This window comes from Coregonus clupeaformis, chromosome 3 (assembly GCF_020615455.1).
Source record: "Coregonus clupeaformis isolate EN_2021a chromosome 3, ASM2061545v1, whole genome shotgun sequence".
Lineage (NCBI taxonomy): Eukaryota > Metazoa > Chordata > Actinopteri > Salmoniformes > Salmonidae > Coregonus > Coregonus clupeaformis.
The window spans coordinates 25,006,323-25,024,171 of NC_059194.1; the positions used below are offsets into that span (position 1 = coordinate 25,006,323).

The 17,849-nt window shown below is 45.7% G+C and overlaps 1 non-coding gene and 1 pseudogene across 1 annotated transcript; both read left to right on the forward strand.

Moving 5' to 3' along the window:
* The first annotated feature begins 4,932 nt into the window (after nt 1–4,932).
* On the forward strand, nt 4,933–17,566 carry LOC121542612 (annotated as a pseudogene).
* LOC121547286 lies at nt 13,325–13,458 on the forward strand. The gene has a single exon (XR_005996514.1). It is a non-coding gene; the product is annotated as a small nucleolar RNA SNORA18 (small nucleolar RNA).
* Nucleotides 17,567–17,849: the final 283 nt, after the last annotated feature.

Below are 17,849 nucleotides of genomic sequence, written 5' to 3' on the forward strand. Positions count from 1 at the left end.
GTTCTTAGGCAAAATTGTGAGTGAGCCCACTCCCTTGGCTGAGAAGCAACCCCACACATGAATGGTCTCAGGATGCTTTACTGTTGGCATGACACAGGACTGATGGTAGCGCTCACCTTGTCTTCTCCGGACAAGGTGTTTTCCTGATGCCCCAAACAATCGGAAAGGGGATTCATCAGAGAAAATGACTTTACCCCAGTCCTCAGCAGTCCAATCCCTGTACCTTTTGCAGAATATCAGTCTGTCCCTGATGTTTTACCAGGAGAGAAGTGCTTCTTTGCTGCCCTTCTTGACACCAGGCCATCCTCCAAAAGTCTTCACCTCACTGTGCGTGCAGATGCACTCGCACCTGCCTGCTGCCATTCCTGAGCAAGCGCTGCACTGGTGGTGCCCCGATCCCGCAGCTGAATCAACTTTAGGAGACGGTCCTGGCGCTTGTTGGACTTTCTTGGGCGCCCTGAAGCCTTCTTCACAACAATTGAACCTCTCTCCTTGAAGTTATTGATGATCCGATAAATGGTTGATTTAGGTGCAATCTTACTAGCAGCAATATCCTTGCCTGTGAAGCCCTTTTTGTGCAAAGCAATGATGACGGCATGTGTTTCCTTGCAGGTAACCATGGTTAACAGAGGAAGAACAATGATTTCAAGCACCACCCTCCTTTTAAAGCTTCCAGTCTGTTATTCTAACTCAATCAGCATGCCAGAGTGATCTCCAGCCTTGTCCTCGTCAACACTCTCACCTGTGTTAACGAGAGAATCACTGACATGATGGGAGCTGGTCCTTTTGTGGCAGGGCTGAAATGCAGTGGGAATGTTTTTTGTGGATTAAGTTCATTTTCATGGCAAAGAGGGACTTTGCAATTAATTGCAATTCATCTGATCACTCTTCGTGACATTCTGGAGTATATGCAAATTGCCATCATCAAAACTGAGGCAGCAGACTTTGTGAAAATTAGTATTTGTGTCATTCTCAAAACTTTTAACCACGACTGTACTTTCTTCACTGCCTCAGCATATGACACCTTCTGCACTACTCTGACTCTAGCCACCTCAACCTGCCCCTCTTTCACCGGACACCTCCGATCCCCAGCAACATGTGCAACCCTACAGTTGACACACAACGTTATCCACCGAAACTACACAATCCTCAATCCCATGCCCTCCTGCACTCTTCCCACATCTTGGAATCTCCTCCTACACACTGCTGCGACATGACAATAAACGTTGCACCTGAAACAGCGCAGTGGATTCGCCACAAACGCTCTAACAGGATAACTTATATATCCTAACATTAACTTGTTGGGTAAAGACTGACTCAAAACTCAAAAGGACTGACAATGACTCCTTTGTTTCACCACGCTCACCGCCGTGTCTGCGTCGCACAAAACGGCAGGCGTCACAAACACCAGGAATCTTCCATTTCAATTGCTCTACCTCCACACTTAACGCTACCCCAGAAATACTCCTCTCAATTGTGTCGTGTTCCTAAGAGCAAAGCAAGAAACAGATTTTGAGCTAAATTTCGTTGCATGGAGCAACGGACAACTTTGAGAGCCAATGGATTTAAGAGTTTTGATGTCAAGCTATTTTGAATTAATTTAATTGGTCAAGGGGTCATAAAACGTTCTTACAGATGTAAAGGGGAAACAGTTCATCTTATAATACTTATGGAATATAAAAATACTTGATTTATATATGTTTTCCAGTTTCTTGAAATACTTTGCAAATGCAACTAACTTATGTGTGAAAACCGAAATGGACTATTCATTCCTTTTCCATTTTAGTAGACGCTCTTATCCAGAGTAACTTACAGTAGTGAGTGAATACATTTTCATACTGGTCTGGTCCCCCGTGAGAATCTAACCGACCACCCTACCATTGCAAGCACCATGCTCTACCAACTGAGCTACATAATCATAAACCACTTGATTACTCAATGTAATCAATTACTGTATTGTGCATTGTTTTTCTTCATGGTGATGGAAAGTATACAGGTGCAAACCTAGATGACCAGCCTATGTACATTATATATATGGACTCCCCTTCAAATTATACTGAACAGAAATATAAACACAACATGTAAAGTGTTGGTTCCATGTTTCATGAGATGAAATAAAACATCCCAGAAATGTTCCATACACACACAAAGCTTATTTCTCTCAAATGTTGTGCACAAATTTGTTTACATCCCTGTTAGTGAGCATTTCTCCTTTGCCAAGATAATCCTTCCACCTGACAGGTCTGGCATATCAAGAAGCTGATTAAACAGCATGATCATTACACAGGTGCACCTTGTGCTGGGGACAATAAAAGGCCATTCTAAAATGTGTACTTTTGTCACACAACACAATGCCACAGATGTCTCATGTTTTAAGGGAGCGTGCAATTGGCATGCTGACTGCAGGAATGTCCACCAGAGCAGTTGCCAGAGCATTGAATGTTCATTTCTCTACCATAAGCCGCCTCCAACGTCGTTTTAGAGAATTTGGTAGTACGTCCAACCGGCCTCACAACAGACCACGTGTATTGCGTCATGTGGGCGAGCGGTTTGCTGATGTCAATGTTGTGAACAGAGTGCCCCATGGTAGCGTTAGGGTTATGGTATGGGCAGGCATTAGCTACAGACAACAAACACAATTGAATTTTATCTATGGCAATTTGAATGAACAGAGATGCCGTGATGAGATCCTGAGGCCCATTATCGTGCCATTGCTCTGCCACCATCATCTCATGTTTCAGCATGATGATGCACAGCCCCATGTCGCAAGGATCTGTACACAATTCCTGGAAGCTGAAAATGTCCCAGTTCTTCCATGGCCTGCATACGCACCAGACATGTCACTTATTGAACATGTTTGGGATGCTCTGGATCGACGTGTACGACAGTGTGTTCCAGTTCCCGCCAATATCCAGCAACTTCGCACAGCCATTGAAGAGGAGTGGGACAACATTCCACAGGCAACAATAAACAGCCGGATCTACCTGATCTACTCTGCGAAGGAGATGTGGACACTAACTTTCAAATTATTGCATGTTGCGTTTATCTTTTTGTTCGGTGTAGTGGATTCGGCTATTTCAGCCACACCTGTTGCTGACAGATGTATAAAATCGAGCACACAGCCATGTAATCTCCATAGACAAACATTGGCAGTAGAATGGCCTTACTGAAGAGCTCAGTGACTTTCAACGTGACACAGTCATAGGATGCCACCTTTCCAACAAGTCAGTTCATCAAATTTCTGCCCTGCTAGAGCTGCCCCTGTCAACTGTAAGTGCTGTTATTGTGAAGTGGAAAGGTCTAGGAACAACAATGGCTCAGCCACGAAGTGGTAGGCCACACAAGCTCACAGAATGGGACCGCCGAGTGCTGAAGCTCGTAAATATCGTCTGTTCTCGGTTGCAACACACTACGGAGTTCCAAACTGCCTCTGGAAGCCATGTCAGCACAATAACTGTTCTTTGGGAGCTTCATAAAATGGGTTTCCATGGCCGAGCAGCCGCACACAAGCCTAAAATCACCATGCACAATGCCAAGCATCAGCTGGAGTGGTGTAAAGCTCGCCGCCATTGGACTCTGGAGCAGTGGAAACGCAAGCTCTGGAGTGATGTATCACGCTTCACCATCTGGCAGTCCGACGGATGAATCTGGGTTTGGGGGATGCCAGGAGAACACTACCTGCCCCAATGCATAGTGCCAACTGTAAAGTTTGGTGGAGGAGGAATAATGGTCTGGCACTGTTTTTCATGGTTCGGGCTAGGCACAGTTCCAGTGGAGGGAAATCTTAACGCTACAGCATACAATGACATTCTAGACGATTATGTGCGTCCAACTTTGAGGCAACAGTTTGGGGAAGGCCCTTTCCTGTTTCAGCATGACAATGCCCCTGTGCACAAAGCGAGGTCCATAAAGAAATGGTTTGTCGAGATCGGTGTGGAAGAACTTGATTGGCCTGCACAGAGCCCTAACTTCAACCCCATCGAACACCTTTGGGATGAATTGGAATGCCGACTGCAAGCCAGGCCTAATCGCCCAACATCAGTGCCCGACCTCACTAATGCTCGTGGCTGAATGGAAGCAAGTCCCCGCAGCAATGTTCCAACATCTAGTGGAAAGCCTTCCCAGAAGAGAGGCTTTTTATAGCAGCAAAGGGGGGACCAACTCCTTATTAATGTCCATGATTTTGGAATGAGATGTTTCGACGAGCAGGTGTCCATATACTTTTGGTCATGTAGTGTACAATACAGTAATGTACTAATTACTACTGCACAAAAAGTGGTTGTTTTCCATGTTATTTGATCAAGAAAAATATTTAATTTGATGTGGATGTTTTGTGGATGTTTTTTGCTCATAACTTTGCACCTTTTGATGTAAATGTTTAAGGACAGGGTTTTGTTCTTTCTGGATTCAATTAGAATGACAATCGCAGAGAAAGGGACAGGGCAACAACTCTTACAATTTCAACTATTAAATCCTGCAAGATACTGTTCTTAATTATACAACTACCCTTTTAGACAAAGCAGAGATGCAGATTTGTTTTTTGACCCCAATACATCTATATTGGTCGCTAATACTAGTAAAGGTCTAATGCACTTCTTTTTGGAAAATATTTGTTTCACAAAATTATATATATATATATATATATATATATATTATATTCCGATTTTTCAGGGGGTGCAGCACCCCTACTTCCCGCTGCTATGCTAACATGCTGGCGAAATCGGCAGTTTAATAAATAAATAAACAGTAGTATTTAAATCTTCTACATTCACCTTTCATCATTTCGGGATGATTATGAGAACAACGATGTATTCCATCCCTGGATTGCGGTACATTTTCCCAGCCATATATCGCGCTGGGCTCTGGCTGACCACATTCCGGCATAGCACAGTTCCGACTCAGGAGAGAGAAGTTAAGGAGAGGGTTATTTTTGGCTAAATGCAATGTACCTCTCAATGACTGACTGTATATATGTAGGTACCTTTCCAGAATCCAAGGCTGGAGTTAAGAGAAGGGCTACAAGAGCAGTGCAGTGCAATCAGTAAATAATCCATTTTACATCACGTCTATTGCCGAAGCGATGCACTATACTTTATAACACGTCCCCTTCCATAACTTTCTTTGATTGGTTACATTTGCAACTTTTAGTAACATCATTTTGCACAGTACAGCACGCAGACGCGGAGAGCAGCTTGACCCGGGGGAGAAGGTATTCGGCCATTTTGGTCTAAAGGGGGCCTTGGCTGTCACCACGTGAGTAAGAAGGGCCCGAAATAGAGCGAGACAACTCCGGGAACTTTGCCTCAAAAAGACGGAGAGGGGAGAGAGAGACAACGTCGATTCATGCTTGAAGCTACAGAAGAGTAGCCAGTTTACAGAATGCCCTCAATTACTCTACCGCCGAAGGAGAACGCTCTCTTCAAGAGAATATTGGTAACGTTAAGTGCCTAGCTGCCGCTAGCTAACTTGCTAAATCAATTTCAAGTAGCAATATAGGTTTGATTCGAGTAGCTTGTAATAAAACCGCATGCAATCATGTTGTCTTGTTAGCTGACATGTGCAGTTCCTTCCATCGCCAACGAATGTTAACTTTAGCTAACTCGTGGGCTAACATGTTGCGAGGCACTCGAAATGGCCTGCCAGATTGTCATTAGCCTGCTAGTTAGCGGTTTGTTTGCAACCGGCAGGTAACATGCAACATGGCTTGTAGTTAGCTAACTCTGGCTTGTTATCTTTAGTCCCAGTTCGTTGTAGGGTGGTGGTTTACAATAAATGCATGACTCCAAAACACGGTTGGCAAATAGTTAGCTAGCTTGCTAACTAGCTACGGCTAGAGAAGTTAGCTATGTACGCGAACTAGCTGCAAACTCATTCTACATCCAACCGCACAGGTGTTTAATCATTACTCAGCATTTTAGCAACAATATTATCTGTAACCATGTAAGCGTTACATTTCACATGCACAACGTATTTGCATGATGTCCCCAATTATATTACTTCAAACTTGGGTGTGTTAGCTAATGCAATCATTTGCTACTGATTGTATAGCTACTAGAGCTAGCTAGCTAACAAAACCTAGCTAGCCAGCCAGCCAACTAGCTGTCACTCACGCTTTGCTGAAACACAGATCAGATGGGGACTAATTATACAGTTTGCGTCCTCATGCCAACGAACTGCACACGTTTAGTCGACTTTCTTTGCTAAATATTGAGTACCATTCACACGTTTGTCCTGTTTCTGGGCATGGTGTTGAACAGTTATGTTGGAGTTATTATTATCCAGTTAGGTAGTGTAATTAGCTGGCCATCTCTCAAGGCCTGCAAATTCAAGTAAGCCACGCCTACAGTTTGAACTACAACCTGATGGTTGCAAACAAATATTTTTTTTTAGCAAATAGCAAAGTACACTACGTGACCAAAGGTATGTGGACACCTGCTCGTCGAACATCTCATTCCAAAATCATGGTTATTAATATGGAGTTGGTCCCCCCTTTGCTGCTATAACAGCCTCCACTCTTCTGTGAAGGCTTTCCACTAGATGTTGGAACATTGCTGCGGGGACATGCTTCCATTCAGCCACGAGCATTAGTGAGGTAGGGCACTGATTTTGGGCGATTAGGCCTGGCTCGCAGTTGGCGTTCCAATTCATCCCAAAGGTGTTCGATGGGGTTGAGGTCACGGCTCTGTGCAGGCCAGTCAAAATCTTCCACACCGATCTCAAGAAACCATTTCTGTATGGACCTCGCTTTGTGCACGGGGGCATTGTCATGCTGAAACAGGAAAGGGCCTTCCCCAAACTGTTGCCACGAAGTTGGAAGCACAGAATTGTCTAGATTGTCATTGTATGCCTCCCGAGTGGCGCAGCGGTCTAAGGCACTGCATCGCAGTGCTTGAGGCGTCACTACAGACCCGGGTTCGATCCCAGGCTGTGTCACAACAGGCTGGGACAGGGAGTCCCATAGGGCAGCGCACAATTGGCCCAGCGTTGTCCAGATTAGGGGAGGGTTTGACCGGGGGGGCTTTACTTTGCTCACCGCGCTCTAGTGACTCCTTGTGGCGGGCCGGGCGCCTGCAGGCTGACATCGGTAGTCAGTTGAACAGTGTTTCCTCTGACACATTGGTGTCTGGGTTAAGAGAGCGGGTGTTAAGAATCGCGGTTTGGCGGGTCATGTTTCGGAGGACGCATGATTCGACCTTCGCCTCTCCCGAGCCCGTTGGGGAGTTGCAGCGATGAGAGAATATTGTTATTGGATATCACGAAATTGGGGACAAAAAGGGGGTAAAATAAAGTAATTGTATGCTGTAGTGTTAAGATTTCCCTTCACTGGAACTAAGGGGCCTAGCCTGAACCATGAAAAACAGCCCCAGGCCATTATTCCTCCTCCACCAAACCTTACAGTTGGCACTATGCATTGGGGCAGGTAGCGTTCTCCTGCCATCCGCCAAACCCAGATTCATCCATCGGACTGCCAGATGGTGAAGTGTGATTATTCACTCTAGAGAACACGATTCCACTGCTCCAGAGTCCAATGGCGGCGAGCTTTACACCACTCCAGCTGACGCTTGGCATTGCACATGGTGATTTTAGGCTTGTGTGCGGCTGCTCGGCCACGGAAACCCGTTTCATGAAGCTCCCGACGAACAGTTATTGTGCTGACGTTGCTTCCAGAGGCAGTTTGGAACTTGGTAGTGAGTGTTGCAATGGAGGACAGACTATTTTTACACGCTTCAGCACTCGGCGGTCCCGTTCTGTGAGTTTGTGTGGCCTACCACTTTGCGGCTGAGCCGTTGTTGCGCTTCACAATAACAGTACTTACAGTTGACCAGGGCAGCTCTAGCAGGGTGGACATTTGACAAACTGACTTGTTGAAGTGGCATCCTATGATGGTGCCACGTTGAAAGTCACTGAGCTCTTCAGTAAGACCAATGTTTGTCTATGGAGATTGCATGGCGGTGTGCTTGATTTTTGGCTGACATAGCCAATCCACTAATTTTGTATATAGACCTACTGAAGATATTTCTTCAGGGTTTGAAAAAAAGACTACTCTGATGCAAAGCAAACGTCTCTTTACCATATGATCCTTACTAGACGATTAAACTCAACCCGCGATTTATGGAGTTGAGCGGTGACTAGTGTGGGCGGACTCGAGCTCCGACTTCACATAAAATGACGTTTTTGTTAAAAAACGACTGATTTCTGCACTCCAAGAATAGCCCGCAATACACACAACATTGTTCTGGGTAATTGCGGGCAATTCTTTGGGTGCTGAAACCAGTCAATTTTGACAAAAACTTAAATTTATGTGAAGTCGGAGCTCGAGTCCGCCCACACTAGTCGCCGCTACTCCATTGTAAATAGTTACGTTTAGTCGGCTAGATCCTTGCATAATTTTACCCTGCACATGAGAATAGCCACTGCTGTTTGAGGAAAGCTCTTAAGGTGGTGGTGGGTGGGACTAGTTTCCCTGTTGAATGCTTACCACAAGTGTAATGTTTTGCATAGATGTGAATTCTGTTCCCACTCAGAGCCACTAACTTTCTGTTTAACATTCTGAGAACGTTTGTTTTAGTTGTAACATTCTGAGAACGTTTGTTTTAGTTGCTGTGTTGAACACCCTGCCTTCTCCCTATGCCAGTGGGGATTCCCGGGCATTAGCATTGTGTGGGGAGCTGGCAGGCTGATCAGAGTGCTAGGCCACACTGTGCTGACCCAGGCAGATAGGAATCTATGTCTGACTGGTTCTCTAATCATTGCATATCAACACCCATCAGACCACACATTCACGCAAGGAAGGCTAGCTGATTTTTCATACTTCTTACTGTATTGGGGTTGTGGTGTGCTACTGTGCTTGCTACCTGGCTGGATATTATCACCAGACAACCTGGCTGGATATTATCACCAGACAATCTACCTGAAAGTGTTCATGCGCAACCCTACATAGACAGTCACCCCCTCTAGAATATTTGCACACATTTTTGTAACCATATATTTGGGGGATTCCTCAGATCAGAACTCTAAGAACAGGCTTTACAAAAACCTTGATGACAACACACCTCTCCCCTGTTGCAGAGATGCTACGAGCACAAGCAGTACAGAAATGGACTCAAGTTCTGCAAACAGATCCTCTCCAACCCAAAGTTCACCGAGCATGGAGGTGAGGCCTGCTTCAACAGCTACTACTCTCACTTGTCTTTCAGTAGTCGGAAAGAACGAAATGACTCAACAACCATCTGGTCCAGGTTTGATATCAGAACTGGATGACCATGGACATTTTCTTATCCTTTACTCTGTTTAGAACATGAGTGATGGTACATCCTCTTTTGGTGTAGTGTTTTGGCTGTAACTGACACTAATTCCTCGCTCTCTCATCTGTCCCTCAGAGACACTGGCGATGAAGGGCCTGACCCTGAACTGCCTGGGGAAGAAGGAGGATGCGTACGAGCTGGTGAGACGAGGCCTGCGCAACGACCTCAAGAGCCATGTCTGTATCCTTCTATACTAGGGCTAATGAGGTGAGGATTCATATGAAGCTCCTATTCAGAGGCGCGAGGACATTCACCAAAGGCTCCACATCATAATAAGACCAAACTTTCTACTCCATCCCACAAGCCCTTACTGCGCCATGTCTTCCCCACATAATCTAGACAGGGAATGGGAGAGAGCTAGATTGGCTCTGATTGTTACTGTTAAGGCTAATAGTATAGGCCTGGTTGCATTAATACAGGGTCCACTGTTTTGATTTGTCACCATGAGTATTACGTTTCTCTGTTCCCATGCACTTTCAGTCCTCCTCCAAAAGGTTTTTTTTTTTTTGCAAGGGATTTTGTTTCTCTGAGGGTATGTCTGTTTTGCCTCCTTAACCTTTCCTCTCCCAGGCTGGCATGTGTACGGTCTGCTGCAGCGGTCGGATAAGAAGTACGACGAGGCCATCAAGTGCTACCGCAACGCTCTGAAGTGGGACAAGGACAACCTGCAGATCCTCAGGGACCTTTCACTGCTCCAAATCCAGATGAGAGACCTGGAGGGCTACAGGGTGAGGACCTGGAGAGGGGGCGAGAGTCTGTCTCCTCTCAAGTATTCTCTTTTGCTTTGTGTATAATTATCCTTCTTTCTTTGTCTTTTCTGTCTCGCTCTTTCTCGCTCTCTCTCTGCAGGAGACCCGCTATCAGCTCCTGCAGCTGCGTCCAGCGCAGAGGGCCTCATGGATCGGCTACGCCGTGGCCTACCACCTGCTGGAGGACTTTGAGATGGCCGCCAAGATCGTCGAAGAGTTCCGCAAAACGCAACAGGTGAGCTTGGCTTGACCTCTCCCTGACCTCTGTTTTTGAGTCTAAGAAGTCTCATTGATTACTCTGTCGTGTTCCTGTATCACCGGTCTGTCAATTATTCTGATTGGTCACCCTGCCTGGATCAGTACACCTGATTAATAATTTGTCTGTCAGTCATTTATTTGTTGGCTTTGTGTTAGTGAATCTCATTGGTCTCCCTATCTGTGTCAGCAAATCTGATTGGTGACTGCCTGTGTCAGTAAATGTGATTGGAGGTGCTGTGTTGTTTCAGACATCGCCAGACAAAGTGGACTACGAGTACAGTGAACTGCTGCTGTACCAGAACCAGGTGCTCAGGGAGGCGGGGCTGTTCAAGGAAGCACTGGAGCACCTCACAACCTATGAGAAACAGATCTGTGACAAGCTTGCTGTGGAGGAGACTAGAGGTGTGTCTGTGAGCGAGGAAGGGAGAGAGTGAAAATATGCATATGTTGAGTGTTTGCGTCAGTGTGTGGTGGAGAGATGTGTATAGATCTAACATGAATCATGTGATCCTATCTGTCCCTGCAGGAGAGCTGTTGCTGCAGCTAGATCGCTCGGAGGAGGCCACAAAAGTCTACCGACAACTCCAGGAGAGGAACCCTGAGAACTGGGCCTACTACCAGGGTCTGGAGAAAGCACTGAAACCAGGTAACCTTTGAACCCCCACTGCTACCCATCCTATTCCCACTGGACCCTCTCACCAGTCCCCTCTGTAGCATGAGTCCTCTCACTACATTGGCTTATGTGTTTTGTAGATTTTCTGACCAGATTTGAATCTGTGTATGAATGCCATGCTCTGACTGTTGGCTTGTGTGTCCCCAGCTAGCATAGAGGAGAGGCAGAAGCTCTATGAGGAGGCGTGGGTAAAGTATCCCAAAGGACTGGTTCCCCGGAGGCTGCCTCTCACCTTCCTCACAGGTACATAAGCCTGCCATTATCATTGCTATGTAATTATCCATGGAATGATGACCTTAAAACAACGGCGGATAGACGCAAGCATGAGGAAACGTGGTTTGTGGAACACTAGAGGATGGGGGGTTGATGAGCGCCATTCACTTTTCTTTTCAGGTGAGAAGTTCCGTGAATGTCTGGACTGCTATCTGAGGATGAACTTCAGTAAAGGCTGTCCGCCTGTCTTCACCACTCTGAAGTCTCTGTATCACGACAAGGAAAAGGTGAGGGAGAACCACTGCCATTCCTTAGGCTCCAGCAAGTCACTGAAATAACATGCCTGCCCTGGACTGAGATGTCAGGGTAATCCTGTGTTTCTTTGTTCCCCTCTGTAGGTGTCAATCATTGAAGAATTAGTGGTTGGATACGAGACGTGTTTGAAAAGCTGTCGAATGTTCAATCAAAATGGTGAGTGCCATCAGATTTTCATGTGTTATGAGATCTAATAGGAATAGTATTAGAATCTCATTACGTGTATAAGTATTATTGTGTGTGTGTGTAGATGGCGGTAAGGAGGAGCCCCCCACAACTCTGCTGTGGGTCCAGTATTTTCTGGCGCAACACTTTGACCATGTGGGCCAGCAGACGCTAGCCCTGGACTACATCAACACAGCCATCGAGAGCACACCCACGCTCATAGAACTGTTCCTCATCAAGGCTAAGATATACAAGGTAACACACACACACTTTCTAGAGCTGCCATCATAGTGAACATTTACAGTGTGACTCAACGTGATTATATCACTCTTCTTCTCTGCTAAGGTGTCTCTGTTGATTTTGACTATTACTCTCTCTATCTTTGTGTCTCTGTAGCATGCAGGTAACATAAAGGAAGCGGCCAGGTGGATGGACGAGGCCCAGGCTCTGGACACTGCTGACCGCTTCATCAACTCAAAATGTGCCAAGTACATGTTGAAGGCCGGTCTAGTCAAAGATGCTGAGGAGATGTGCTCCAAGTTCACACGGGTCAGTGTGTGTGTGTGTGTGTGTGTTAAGCTGTCTGTGTGGACTGTACGTGTGTGTTGCCTTAAAACCCTTTGTGTCTGCCTCTGTGTGTGTGTTGCTGACTATCTGTGTGTTTCAGGAGGGTGCGTCGGCAGTAGAGAATCTCAATGAGATGCAGTGTATGTGGTACCAGACAGAATGTGCTCTGGCCTACAAGTCCATGAACAAGTTTGGAGACGCACTCAAGAAGTGCCATGAGATCGAGAGGGTACGTTTTCTAACCTAAGAGAGGGGAAAGAAGGCACTTTTTTTTTAATGATGAAGGTGATTAGTAAGTTAGATTTCCCTCCCCCTCAAAATGTGCTCAAATGAGAAGTCAATGTGGTCCCTGTATTTAGAGATGGTCATGCAGATTCACAGATTACGGTTAAACCTGTATAGATGGCCCAGTGGTAGTGCAGGTCTGCTCTCACAGTGGTTGGATTTCATCATAACCATCTCTGTTCTGTGTCCCATCAGCATTTTGTGGAGATCACGGACGACCAGTTTGACTTCCACACGTACTGCATGAGGAAGATGACGCTGCGATCCTACGTGGACCTGCTCAAGCTGGAGGACGTGCTGCGCATGCACCCTTTCTACTACAAAGCTGCCCGCACCGCCATCCAGATCTACCTCGGCCTGCATGACAACCCACTCACCGACGACAACAAGGAACACCAGGCCGACGCCGGTACGTGTGTGTTTGAGAGAGGGAGTCTGTCTGCGAGACCCCAAACTGATGCTTGTTTGATATCACTCATTTGATGTTTTCTACAATGGTTTTTGATTTGGTGTAGTGTCTTGATTGGTAAATGATCCCAGTGACTGAGTGACCCGTTTGTCCCACAGAGAACCTGAATGACAAAGAGCTGAAGAAGCTGAGGAACAAGCAGAGACGAGCCCAGAAGAAAGCCCAACTAGAGGAGGAGAAGAAGAACGCAGAGAAGGAGAAACAGCTGAAGAACCAGAAGAAGAAGAAAGAGGATGATGACGAGGAGATTGGAGGACCCAAGGAGGAGCTCATACCAGATAAGCTAGCCAAGGTTTGTGTGTAGCCTGTAGAAGATGAAGGAATGACTGAGGCCTATCCCGACAGACTCCTCACAGTGAGCCCTAGTCGTTGGAAATGCCTCAAAGAACAAACCTGTGGTTTCGCTTTACCCTCATGGCTACTACCATTAGCCCTGTGGGATATCACTGCAGAACATGGTGAAATTACACAAATTAGGAGACTGAACAGTTTTTTGGAAAAAGACCCATGATGTTTTCTTGTAGGTGGAGAACCCACTAGAGGAGGCCGTGAAGTTTTTAACCCCCCTGAAAAACCTGGTGAAGAACAAGATTGAGACCCACCTCCTGGCCTTCGAGATCTACTTCAGGAAAGGTAAAGGAACAAGATGCTGATTGACGTTCTGACACGAGAAGAATCCGGTACCTTTTGTCAATGAAAACAACTTTATTTCCCTCTCGTAGAGAAGTACCTGCTGATGTTGCAGTCGGTAAAGAGAGCGTTCTCCATGGAGCCCTCCCACCCCTGGCTGCACCAGTGTCTAGTGCGCTTCTTCAAAGGAGGTACAGTAGAGTAGGGCTGTCACACAGCCAGGCTGGGGGGCCTTGTCATTACCTAAAACTCATACTGTCTCTGAACCCTTTTGTTGAATTGTTACTGGGATAGTTGTCTGTGTTCTGCTACAAAGATCTCTACCAAGTTCTGATTCTATGCTGTAATGCAGTGGTCACCAACCGGTCGATCGCGAGGCATTCCTAATCGATCACCAAACATTTCTGTAGAAAAGCCAACGATAAAGGTTGTGATGAAGGCTTGCGCTCCTTTATTATCATTTTTTTACTCCTTGATCACACCGACCGCGTCGTTGCATTTTGGTACACCAGAAGTACCTTAATTTCCAATGGAACGCTGCGTTTGCCTTGCAGCATTGCTTGCAGAGGTAGTTGCAGTGCGTTCTGTGTGGTGCATACGTTGGCTTTATTGAACGTATGCCTCAAACTATGCATACATGGCTTGACAGAAATGGTAGCACAATGTGAATGTTTAACTTTTGTTGCACACATATCCAGATTATGCTGCATAGCATTTTGCGCAACAACGCTGTCGGTGTGATCGAGGCATTATTTGTGTTGCGCTGTTGGCGGTAGGTGCTCTTGATTCAGAAGCCCTGCACACCTGGTAAGCAAAGGGTTCCTATTTTGAACCATTTAATTTGTCTGAAAATACAAACTCCGCCTACCCGGCGGACTGGAAGATATGTGGCTAAATCGAGTGCGCCTACTGCGCTGGCCAATCGGATAGCTCAAATCACTATGCCTACAGAGCTTCCACAACTGCGGCCATAACAAAGTTTGATACTAGTCTACATAAGATTTAATAACTTTTAAAACCATGACCACAGAGACTGTCAAAGAATACAGCGAAGAGCTGCTGTTTTTGAGTGAGTTCATGTTGACTTTTTTTATCCAGCATTGTTTTTATTCAGTACTGTTACAAAAAAAAACGTGCTTCTCCCTGCTTTCACTCGCGCTGCAATGAATGAGTAGCCAAGTGTATCGATAGCCCTGCGTTGTTATTATTATTATTATTATTATTATTATTATTATTATTATTATACGTGGTCCTCTGTAGCTCAGCTGGTAGAGCACGGCGCTTGTAACGCCAAGGTAGTGGGTTCGATCCCCGGGACCACCCATACACAAAAATGTATGCACGCATGACTGTAAGTCGCTTTGGATAAAAGCGTCTGCTAAATGGCATATTATTATTATTATTTTTAATATCAAAGAATATTTCACTTTCTCTGGTCATAGGAACAACATGAATTTGTGCATTAGGCAGATGTGGTGTGACTCGAGTTTCGCCATCAAGTGGAAGACTGTGTCCCCTCTCTCTGGTCAGGAAGGAGAGAGCAGGGACCGTGAGAGGCGTACCCTCTGCTGCTCTTTCCCTCTATCTGCTGAGACTGTGTTCAAAACAACTGTGATATCTGAAATCTCTGACTTCAGTGTGTTCAAGACAACTGGGAACTCAGGGGGGAAAACGATCCAACTGGGGAAAAATAGTTTTGAACGGTCATCCAACTCGGAATTCCAAGTCGGAAACTCTGGCATCTTTCTAGACCTCCGACTTTCCGACCTGAAGATCATTGGCGTTCCCTGTTGTCTTGAAAGCAAATTATTTGGTAATTATTTCAATTTATGCTCAGCTGTGCCTTGCAAGTGCTACACCAATAGATCTATTTTCTAATCAAAGCTTGTTTTGAAATATAATCTGGTCTGGGAACAACCATAGGGCAGGCATATAGCCAATATGCTGTTATAATGTATTAGGCCTACTGCACATACCTAATTCTTACAGAACTGTTTTTATTAGGTTGATGTAAAAAAAAAAAATGAGTCATGTATAAATAACAATCTGAGCGGTAGATCTCAGCTTGTTTTTTGACTGCGAAAGTGATCTTGACTCAAGGTTGGTGACCACTGTTGTAATGGGTGTGTTCCTTCCTCAGTGTCAGACAGTAAGGACCTACCGGAGGCTGTGAGGACTGTTTTGAAGCAGGAGATATCGCGGCTGTTTGGGGAGAGCAACCCACAGAGCTTCAACAAGAACTACCTGAGCCAACACTCCAACTCTATACCACATCGTGTGGCTGGTACGCGTGCACACACACACACACACACACACTACCTGAGCCAACACTCCAACTATGCCCACATGAGACTTTACTATTACCACACACACACCGTGTGAACTTGACTGATCAGTACCATGTTGTCCCCCTGCAGCTGCTAAGATTATGTTTTATCTGGACCCGTCCTCGGACAAGATGGCCTCTGAGCTGGCTACGGCGCTGGATGAGTCCCTCACTGGGAGAAGCATCACGGTGAGCACTTACTCACTGAACTTTTATCATCCTTCTACAACATGTTTATATTGAAATTTAACAAGTACTTTTGGCACAGTAGTCCCATAGATGCGGTAAAGAGGTCAATGGAACGCAGACCGGGGGATAGAAGGACGCTGGATTGGTGCACATTCAACAAATCTGATCTAACAAAGTGGATATTCGTCAAATCTGTCATGACTGACAGGCCCACAATGTGGTTACTGAAGTCCGATTTGGCTGTTTTCGCTGCATATCATAAGTTGTCCCTTTTCAGGTTTACAATAAGTTACTGCTAAATGCTAACTCCTGTACGTATAAGATGGTAGCATAGCTAGCATACAGAAATCAGTGGTGGTAGTCAGTTGTTGTTTTTAACTGTAATGCAGTTGATTGGTTACGATGACATGAACATGTATTGCAGTTGACATCCATATAAGCATTTTACTCCGATTTTTACCTCAACATAGTGTGAAATACACATTTAAACAGTAGCCTAAATGTAGGGTAATTTTGCTGGGGGGCAATGGAGATTCGGGATATTTCCCCCACAGCATCTTTACCCCAAGTGTTTCCATGGCATTTCCATTGTTTTGGTCGAGTTCCATTGCCCTCTTTACCACATCTATGCCTGAACCAGAAACAGTATTTGGAAAAACAAAGGCAAGGAATAATGGCAAAATTGTGAATATGGTGTGACCCAAGTCTAAGCAGACACCCTATCTTGTCTTTCCTGTCAGATCTGCACAGAGGTGCTGGAGGCGCTGCGCGAGGGAAATCTGGGCGACGGGCAGCAAAAGGCAGCAGAGGCGTACCGCGCTGCGTGTAACAAGCTGTACCCCCACACCCTGGCTTTCATGCCCCCTGGCTACGAGGACAACGCCACCACCATCAACACCAATGGAGACCTGTCAGCCGGCGAGCACGACGACATGGCAAACGACATGTGAGAGGGGAGCGAGAGAGGAAGAGGAGCGCACATGCTGCCAGTCAGACAACACCCCAGCTACGGTTGTTTGTTTGTGAATGCCCCCTGCAGTGCACTGACCTGGACTGAGAGCCGCAGAGGAAAAAGAGAGTGAAGAGGAGGAAAAACGAATGCCTATTTTACTTTTTTAAAACCCTGTTGACAACTCTATTCTTTAACAAACAAATTAAACGGTATGAGAAGAGTGGAAAGTGTTTAGGGTGGATGCCGTTAAGTCAGGTTTTTACTCATGTGTTTTCATGCCTGTGTTTCTCCTGTATGTGCATCTGCTTCTCATGTTTTTAAAGGTAATTTATATATTAAAAATGACAAAGAATAAAAAAGTTTGCAAAAGTTGAAAGATATCAATTGTAGTGGTGGTGGTGATGATGGAGGATTGTGGTTGTACTTGTAGGCTGGTGTGTGCCAATAAATAAAAGGCAGAACTTTTAAAAGGAGACATCACTTGTTTCCCGGGGGAGGCGTAGCAGCGACGCACTTGGTTAATCAGCTACTGAGCTCAAGAAGTCCTCTGCTCGGCCACAAGGGTGTGCAGCGGTAGAGTTCCCGGCGAGGCCTCCAGGAGGGGACAGGACACGGCTGATCTGAATGCAGAGACCCCTCAAAGCTCACCTGGACTGCTGCATGACTGACGTGTAGATTTATTGGTTTTAATTTCCTTTTCAGCTCAGTATTTCCTTTTCTAGTTTAACCCATGTGAAAGTCCCATAAAACCAC